At 42.4% G+C, this 8,185-nt stretch overlaps 1 pseudogene; it reads left to right on the top strand.

The window, feature by feature from the left end:
- Positions 1-1,093: 1,093 nt before the first annotated feature.
- Positions 1,094-1,827, top strand: LOC105717941 (small ribosomal subunit protein eS6-like; annotated as a pseudogene).
- Positions 1,828-8,185: the final 6,358 nt, after the last annotated feature.

Genomic DNA, 8,185 nt, shown 5'->3' with positions numbered 1-8,185 from the left:
AAATACGTGCCAGGCTTGCTGAACAAGGTGGGTGAGATACAGAAAAGGGGAAGACTCCACCAGGATTGACTGGCCCCTTGTTCCAAAGTTTGGTTTCTTTCTTTCCTCTTTGATCGATTACCCCGTATCAGTTACCAAGGTTGGCAACTAAGCGAGTAGCTGAGTAGACATCAAAATCACTGCCAGGTCTTAGGGAATTTCAGTATGGCTTACATCATTTTGGGAAACAGTGACAAGAATTATGCTTAGTAGAACCCTGTGCCCTGTGCCCTGTGCCCTGGCAATAACATTTTCAAAAGACAGGCACACCTAATCACCATCACCTCGAAACAAATTGCTCCACTTCTAAGCACTCCTCATTTCTCCAGGTCATGTTCTACTATTCTCCAGGAATAACCAACACATCAGTTATGAACTTTTGTGAATGCCAGCCTGGATGTGGCTGTGGATTACTATGCTAAAGGCTACCAAAATTAAAATGGAAAAGGCATAGTTTCCATCCTTAAAAAGCTTCAAATGAGCAAGGGAAATATTGAGAATAGTGTTCTGGCATGGTAGACAGAAAATGGACTTTGGAGTCAGAGGCTTGAGTTGAAAAGCTGGCTCTATCACTTGTGAATTTTGTGATCTTACACAATTTTATTAACTTCCCTGAGCCTCATTTATTAATTTGAAAAATGAAGATAATAACCACCTGCCTCCTAGAATTGTTGGGAAGATTGAATGAAGTAATATTTTCAGATACTGTGTGTGTGTGAATGTGTGTACAGAGAGTAATATTTTCAGATACTTTGGGAAGCCGAGGAGGGTGGATCACCTGAGGTCAGGAGACGGAGACCATCCTGGCCAACATGATGAAACCCTGTCTCTACTAAAAATACAAAAAATTAGCCGGGCGTGGTGGCGGGTGCCTGTAATCCCAGCTACTTGGGAAGCTGAGGCAAAAGAATTGCTTGAACCTGTGAGGCAGAGGTTGCAGTGACCTGAGATCACACCACTGCACTCCAACCTGGGAAACAGGAGCAAAACTCCATCTAAAAAAATTAAAAATAGCCTTTTCTGTGGTGCCTCAGAGGCATTCAGCTGCTTCAAGATGAGGCTGAACATCTCCTTCCGAGTCACTGGCTGCCAGAAACTCATTGAAGTAGATGATGAACGCACACTTCATACTTTTTATGGGAAGCCTACAGCCACGAAAGTTGCTGCTGACACTCTGGGTGAAGAATGGAAGGGTTATATGGTCCGAATCAGTGGTGGGAATGACAAACAAGGTTTCCTCATGAAGCAGGTGTCTTGACCCATGGCTGTGTCTGCCTGCTACTAAGGGGCATTCCTGTTACAGACCAAGGAGAACTGGAGGAAGAAAGAGAAAATCAGTTCGTGGTTGCACTGTGGATGCCAATCTGAGCGTTCTCAGCTTGGTTATTGTAAAAAAAGGAGAGAAGGATATTCCTGGACTGGCTGATACCACGTTGCCTCATCGCCTGGGGCCCAAAAGAGCTAGCAGAATCCGCAAACGTTTCAATCTCTCTAAAGAAGATGATGTCCGCCAGTGTGTTGTAAGAAAGCCCTTAAACAAAGAAGGTAGGAAACCTGGGACCAAAGCACCCAAGATTCAGCGTCTTGTTACTCCACGTGTCCTGCAGCATGAACAGTGGCATATTGCTCTGAAGAAGCAGTGTACTAAGAAAAATAAGGAAGAGGCTGCAGAATATGCTAAACTTCTGGTCAAGAGAACAAATGAGGCTAAAAGAACAAACTGCAAAGAGACACAGACTTTCCTTTCTGCGAGCTTCTACTTCTAAGTCTGAATCCAGTCAGATATAAGATTTTTTAACAAATAAATAAGACCAGACTCTCAAAATAAAACATAAATATAAACATTTTCAGATACTCTGTGTGTGTGTGTGTGTGTGTGTGTGTGTGTGTGTGTGAATGTGTGTACTCACTTCCAAGCAAGAAGAGAGATGGAGAAAAAAATATCAACAGAAATTGTTCCCTTCCCTTAAATTTATAGACTGAGGGGAACAGAGACACAGAAACAGACATTGTAATCACCATGTAAAATGTAAGTTCAACAATGCACAAAGAGATGACGAGTAAAGGGAAGGAGAGACAGAGGTGACTGGAGGAAGGGACAGATTCAGGAGCCAACTCAGGTACATTCAATTATACGGATTTGAAAAAAATGAGATAAAATATTAACAAGGTTTTGTTTCATACGGACAATCTGAAATCATGTGAAGCCCTGAATGCAAAATGCATTGACATGGTTTTTTTCTAAACTATTATGTCAAATGAACTGAAGCTTTGTTCATACTCTAACCAGATGGCAATGACATGTTGGCTGGCAAACAAACATGCCTGCCTTCTAGAGATTTAGTCTTAACTTATGCAAGTTTTCAGCTATGCATGGTCTTTATGTACTGTGTCCTTGTAGGAAGTACAAGTTATCTTGCATTTGGGTGTAGGTGGGGAGAACTAGTAAGACTTAGTAAATGAATAACGGGCAAAGAAAATGCTTTAAGGAAGAAGGAACAGTAAAGGCTGACTTTTAGTTCCCTAGCTTCTGTGACTTATTACCTGGCAAAACCATTTAATAAGATATCTTTAACCTGAAAAAACAAGTTCCTCATTGAAAAGTGTGCAAAGACGTGTTGGACAATTGTGTGTCAGGAATATTATAAATGAGATTCATGAGTCTCATCAGCTATTGGACAAGAGGAAAACGAAGAATTGTGTGTCAGGAATATTATAAATGAGATTCATGAGTCTCATCAGCTATTGGACAAGAGGAAAACGAAGGCTCCCTCCAAACCAAAGATTTCAAGATGAGGAGGTCTTCCCTGTACTTCTGCTTAATTTCCATAATTGTCATGAATACCTTTCCTTTGGAACTGCCTGTACTGGTGAGGGTTTAGGACTCTCAGTGCTGCCTCCTTGTGGATGATGAGCTCCTAAGGCTGCTGGTGTTAGTAAAACTAATAAGACTATTACCTTAGGAGGTAATAGTCTTACTCCTATCTTACAGATCAAGAAACTGAAAGGCAAAGAGATCAACTAACTTGTCCAAAATCACACATGTGAGCCATGAATGAAACTCAGGAAGGCTGAGTCCATGCTCCTACTCGCCTTATTATCCCACCAGCCCCAGAGGAGAGGTGGCTCTTGGCTTCCTAGCTCTGCAGGCATAGCATATGGTGAGAGTGAGGGTTCTTTGAAACACAGGACCCTGGAATGTCTTTTTCCAGGATCATCTTCTTTCCTGTGACAAGTGACCCTGTTATCATCTCAGGACTGTGACTCCAGCAAAACTTGGAAGGGGCAGGCAAGCCCCTTAGAACCTCTGCTCCACTGAACTTTTCCTTTTGTGCTACTGGTCTGTTAATCTCCTGTGACCCAGGGTTAGAAACTGCCAATTTCTGCAGCTACACCGTTCCAGATTTTCTCTTATTCATATGACTAGGCTAGTTCTGACAACCTCTGGACTAAGAACATGTTACCTTCGTTTTTTGCATTCAGAGCGAACTAACTTAGAGAAAGAACAATAAAATAAAAAGTAATTTTTAAACTCATGTATCCACTCTCTAATGTCATTATAATGATGATGACCAACTATTTATAAAGACCAGGTGGGTGTAATGTCTATTATATCTGTTAATAGCAGCTAGACATCTGTGCTAGGCACTCTCCCTGGTGTAATATGTGTGGAAGAAGGTATTACTTAGAAAATCCAACTCTCCTTGGCTTAAGTAAAAGTAGAGATGAACTATTAAAATGCTGCTGGGTAATCTTAAAAGGCACAGAAACTGGAATATGGCTAGATCTCTTGAATAAATGGAACAAGATATAACTTGGGATTCATTTCCCAGCTCATATTCCCACTCCTCTCTGTACATCCACTACACATCTCTTCCTCACTTTCTTTCTTTCTCTCTCTTTTTCTTTCTTCTCCTTTTTTCCTCCCTCCCTCCCTCCCGCTTCCTTCCTCCCTCCCTTTCTTCCTTTTTCCCTCCTTTCCTTCCTTCCTTCCTTTGTTCCTTCCTTCCCTCTTCCTTCCTTCCTCTTTCTCTCTCTCTCTCTCCAGACCAAATTCTTCTGCTTCTGAGGTCCACATGGCAGGAAGAACAGCTACTCTAACATCTCCTGGACTATAGTGTTTACTGATATAGGACAAAGAAAGAAACTGACCCAACTCCCAAGTCTGAACCTTGAGCCAATGAGCTATGACTAGGAATAGAATCAGCACAGTAACTCTCATATGGCCACATTAAGGATGAGCGGGAGAGACAATTATTAGAGAAGAGGGGCTGAAGAAACAGCCCTTTGAGTGTCTTTTCCAAGCAGCCACCACACCAATCAATGTACCTGGAAGTTGTCCTCCGTGAGGTGAAGTGTGCCAGGCAGCTCTGTCTAATGTACGTGAAAAACATCGGCATGTGCTTTGGTTCACATGTGCACAACACACATGCAGTTGGTATTCTGTAATAATAAATAATTATTGCACATTTAAGGCCTGTCAAGAGCACCTAGAAATCACAATGTTTCTTTAAGGTAGTAATGCAATTGTCTCTACTTCAGAGAGAGGAAACAGAGACTGAGTTTTAGGGAAATGAAGTGACTAGCTTAAGTTTATACAGCTGGCATATGTTAATATCAGCACCTGAATCAGGCTCTATCTGACCTTAGACTCAGCACTCTTTGCCACCAAGACATTCTCTTTTTAATTGAGAAATATAAATTAAGCACTAAGCCCAATGCCAAAATTATATATATATGTAGAACAATAAAATACAAAGTAATTTTTAAACTCATGGATCCACTCTCTAATGTCATTATAATGATGACATTTCCCATATATAATATATATATTACCTATTATGTAACAGAACTACCAGCTGTGCATATACAAAATTTTGACTTTGATCCTCTCACCTACTCAAAACGAAAGGCTGACACTGCCCACCTTATTAACCTCAAGTGACCTCAGAAGGCATTCCAGAAAAGAAATCCAGCTACTCAGCAGCCTTAAGAAGAATCCAACACCATGAAACTTTTTTGCCTTGGTTTTTCAAGGAGGTCTTCTAAGTCCCTAAGAATCAGAGGTAATTCTATGACATGAACTGTCACTTACAGAGAAAGGTCAAATAGCAGCCTAACCCCTATTTGATACCATTCATGGCTGAGGAGGCATTTGCTGTGTTTGGAATTCTAAGTGCACGGCATGAATGAACTCAGTTTTTGCTGTTTCTATTTTATAGGTGAGAAAAATGAACACGTGAATATTTAATTTGGCCTAAGACTAGAATCACAGACAACTTTCAGATAAATAACAGTGCAAGAGATACTGGAAAATCCAGTTTGTGGTATTGACAGTTGACAGTCGGTGCTGAGAGATTTCAGAGGTAAGAACCATCCCACCGGCCTGGCTTCTCTTTGCACCACAGAACCCTGTCCTCTCCTCTATGGAGGTGGTTATCAGACTGCCTTAGGCATGCCTGTTTTCTCCATCTCGCACGCCAGCCTGCATGTTTATCATCATAGTATTTCCAGCATCTTGCAGCGTCTAGCATATAGACACTAGACACAAAAGGCAAGGAGGGAAAGGGAGGCAAGGAGGGGGAGAGAGGAATGGAGGAAGAGAGGGAGGAAAGAAGATAGGGAGGGAAGGAGAAGGAGGAAGGAAAGAAGGAAATGGAGGGAGGGAGAAGAGACAGGGAAGGAGGAAGGTAAGGAGGGGGAGGAAGAGGAGAAGGAAATGAAGGGAGGGAGGAAGAGAGGGAGGGAGGGATAGAAGGAAGAAAATAGAGAGAGAAAGAAGAGGAGGAGGAAATGAAGGGAAGGAGGGAAGAGGGGAGGAAATAGTGGGAGGGAGGAAGAGAGGGAGGAAAAGAAGAGGTATTGGGACATCCATGCAGGTTTCTTATAGGAGAAGGTACTTAGTCCATCTGTCTTAACATCAAGGCAAGTTTTTGCACAAGGCATCTATAAACCTTGGTGAAGATCTAGTTGGCGCGTGCAGACCACTAGCTCTGGCAGAGACAATACCCGTGGAGTGGCCACTGGACTCCTTGATCCTGGCAGAGAAGAGCGGAACCTGTCCCTAAAGGCACACAAGGCAGGCGCTGGCACTTCCCCTTTGTGGAGGAAAGAGCCATGAAAGTGGAATCACTCCCTGGCCAACATTGTTTGTGTGGAAACAACCGTCCGAAGAGAATCTTCTCAGCCTTCAAGGAGATCCTCCTAGTTATGCCAATTAAATTTCCATTTCTCTTGTACCTTCAACTCGTCTTCAGAGAAACCTAAGCCCACAAAGCAGGCACTCTGACCCTATCCGAAGAAAGAGTGTTAATTGTACAACTTCTAGCTGTGGTGCTTCAGTCATGTAAATTGAAAAAGTCAACCTAATTTGAGAGATATGTAAATGACAAACTGAAAGAATTAATATTTAGTTCTGTGGAAAACACAGCTTTCCTCCTCATTATGAAGGCTGATTTCTCTGTAAACAGAGGAAAATGAATTGTTGGAAGCTCCTCAAAATGTGCAGCTGAGGATGCCTCTATATTAATGAGGAAAGTGATGCTGATTAATAGGCAGCCCCAAATCCAGAAAGAAGGTTTCCTCCCTTCTGTCTTCCTGCCAGCCTGGGAACAAGTAACCTAGCAGGGTCCCCAGGCAGAATGAGAGCACAGTCCCCTGGGTCTGCTACTGGCTGGAGCGCTTGGAATCTGATCGTTCTCCTTTCAATTACACTGACAAACATGGCTAGGCTTGAACAAATTGGCCCCCATGAATTGGGCTCCATTATTACAGAACTCCACATCTTCCGAGCCTCCCTGACCATAATTAATCAGGATCCCTCTACTGTAGCCCATGGCTAGTCCAGGAAAATATTTTCTGACAGTTTAGCTGAATAACAGTATTGATTTTTATCCTTAATGCTTTCTTCTACTCATCATATCTCTTAGACTGACTTAGTGAATTCCACGTTTCCATGGCTCTGTAGCCAGCATCATGTAATATGTCCTTTAACACAATCAAGCAAGGGACTAAAATTCCCATTTTACAGAAGAGGAATGTAAATCACAGGAAGGCAGAAGTACCTTGATGCATAAGAACTTGAGTCTTCTGCCTCCTAGACTGTCAGTGCTTATCTAGATCACCTCTGTCTGGGGGAAGAGCCTTTATCTGATTTTGCCATCCTCTGGGTCACACAAGCCAGGGGCCACCCAGGAATGAAAGCAAAGTATTCATTTGCCTTTTTTCTCCCAAATAAGAAGGAAAGCAGCCTCCTCTTTCCGGTTCATGGTCTGCATACTGGCCATTCTTTGTTCCTCCCTATACAAAGAGAGAGTTCACTGTCAAAGATCAGAGGCCAGACTTCATACGTTACACAGCTCTGGGCACTGCAACCTGTCCTCAATTTCAGGTAGCCTTTAAAAGACTGGTGACCTTTGAAGCTCATGAGCATATGTCCCTGCAGTGGATGAAGACCTAAGCAAGCAAGAAAAGCCTTGGTAGGGTGTGGAAACATATTCTTTGGCCAGGAGTCCAGCCTGCAGAGATGTAGGTATAGTGAGACCTGAAGCTTATGTACAATTTTGACAGCCCATTTTAGAAATGTATGCAAAGTTACTAAAACAAAATTTTGTATAAAAGAATATTTACTTATAAAGAAAAGATAAAGTATATCATAGCATGCAAATTTTAGAAAACTGACAAATACCACAAACATCATAAAATGAAGATAAAGAACATAATATTTGTATTAATTAACTGCCTAATATACTTTTGTTTGTACCTTTCCTACATTTTCATCTGTACATGCCAACAATTTTATGACATCATTCTCAAGGCAGAGAAGGGAACCATAACCCAGCCTTTTCCTCTTCAGGTTTCTCCACCACTGCCCACTGGCATCCAGTGCTGGGCCATGTAGGACACATTCACACGGCAGCATGGCCTCTGGCCTCACATCCTCCTGTCGGCACCAGGCAGGTCATCTCAGCAGGTGGCAGGAGCATCCTGGAAACCATTCGTACAGCAGGACAGTCAGCTACAACTTACCTCTGCAAGGAAGTGACTTTGTGTGAGTCACAAAACCCCAACTCACTGTAATTGCAATGCAACTTTCCCTTTATTTAGCTGGATCCAAGAACTGTTCAAAACTACTCCACCAACAACA

The sequence above is a fragment of the Aotus nancymaae genome, unplaced genomic scaffold (assembly GCF_030222135.1).
Source record: "Aotus nancymaae isolate 86718 unplaced genomic scaffold, 86718_ANA_hifiasm-v0.15.2.pri h1tg000057l, whole genome shotgun sequence".
Classification (NCBI taxonomy): domain Eukaryota; kingdom Metazoa; phylum Chordata; class Mammalia; order Primates; family Aotidae; genus Aotus; species Aotus nancymaae.
The sequence above is the reverse complement of the archived record's forward strand: the minus strand, read 5'-3'. Positions and strand labels throughout refer to the sequence as shown.